This window comes from Glycine soja, chromosome 8 (genome assembly GCF_004193775.1).
Source record: "Glycine soja cultivar W05 chromosome 8, ASM419377v2, whole genome shotgun sequence".
Taxonomy (NCBI): domain Eukaryota; kingdom Viridiplantae; phylum Streptophyta; class Magnoliopsida; order Fabales; family Fabaceae; genus Glycine; species Glycine soja.
This window is the reverse complement of record NC_041009.1, coordinates 41,509,508-41,510,576: the sequence shown is the minus strand read 5'-3', so window position 1 is coordinate 41,510,576 and position 1,069 is coordinate 41,509,508. Positions and strand designations below refer to the sequence as shown.

The 1,069-nt window shown below is 32.1% G+C and overlaps 1 non-coding gene across 1 annotated transcript; it reads right to left on the bottom strand.

Moving 5' to 3' along the window:
- Positions 1 to 626: 626 nt before the first annotated feature.
- TRNAA-AGC lies at positions 627 to 699 on the bottom strand. Its single transcript has one exon. It is a non-coding gene; the product is annotated as a tRNA-Ala (tRNA).
- Between the last annotated feature and the right edge of the window lie 370 nt (positions 700 to 1,069).

Genomic DNA, 1,069 nt, shown 5'->3' with positions numbered 1-1,069 from the left:
TGTGACTGAGAACAAGGAGGGTACATCTCTTGTTGGTATCAGTTCAAGGGGGGTACATCCACTTGGTTGTTCAAAGAGAACAAGGAGGTACATCCCTTGGATATTTGCTTGTAAAGGATTTTACAGGTTGAAAAGAAATCTCAAGGATACAGGCTGTTTTAAACACAAATTAGTATTTAAATTTTTAAATATCATATTAATAAGTATAAATTAATATGTATATATATTTAAATTAAGAAATCAAACTATTGTTAATAAATTAATGAATATGGTATAAATTAATATATACTAATATTATTTCTTGAATTTATATTTATCAATATTAACAATTAAAAAAATGAATAAATAAATAAATAATAATTGGTATATTAATATACTTCTACAGAAACATAAATATCTATTTTTATGTGGGATAGAGGCTATTCTGAATATGCTGCTACAAAATTTGTTGGGTAATTTAATTAGTGATATGGATTTTTTTTCCTTTGGTCATATATTTTGGTTTCTTGCTTTCAGTTTAAGGCACTTCCCCGTTGAGGCAAAGCATAGCATAAATCATAATGCATTTGTGCGATGCAATTTAAATTCTGGAAAAGGAAAATAGTAAAAATTGAGTAAAGAAAAAGTGGAGATGCGGGGTATCGATCCCCGTACCTCTTGCATGCTAAGCGAGCGCTCTACCATCTGAGCTACATCCCCATATGAATTATTTTAGACATTAAACAAAATATATTACTACTTTATAATTATTCTTCTTATTTTGTTATGATTTTTTTCTTTGGTTTGGGCTTTAATTCAAATTGTGGGCGAACCTAAAATAAAACGAAGGTCCATGCTAGGTGAACCCAACACTTAATGGTAAAAGTCTAAAATACGCCCTTTTTTTAAAAAAACTTTTGTGCACCCAGCCTGTTCTTCTTCCGCGACCCTGAGTGCCCCTTCTTCTTGAGCCCGTTCTTCTTCTTCATCCCGCGCCTAACCTATCTTCTTCTTATGTTCTTCTTTAGCATTATTGCCGACGTGTTCGTGGTGGTTTTTCGGTTCTTCTCTTCCGGCAAGATGTGCATTA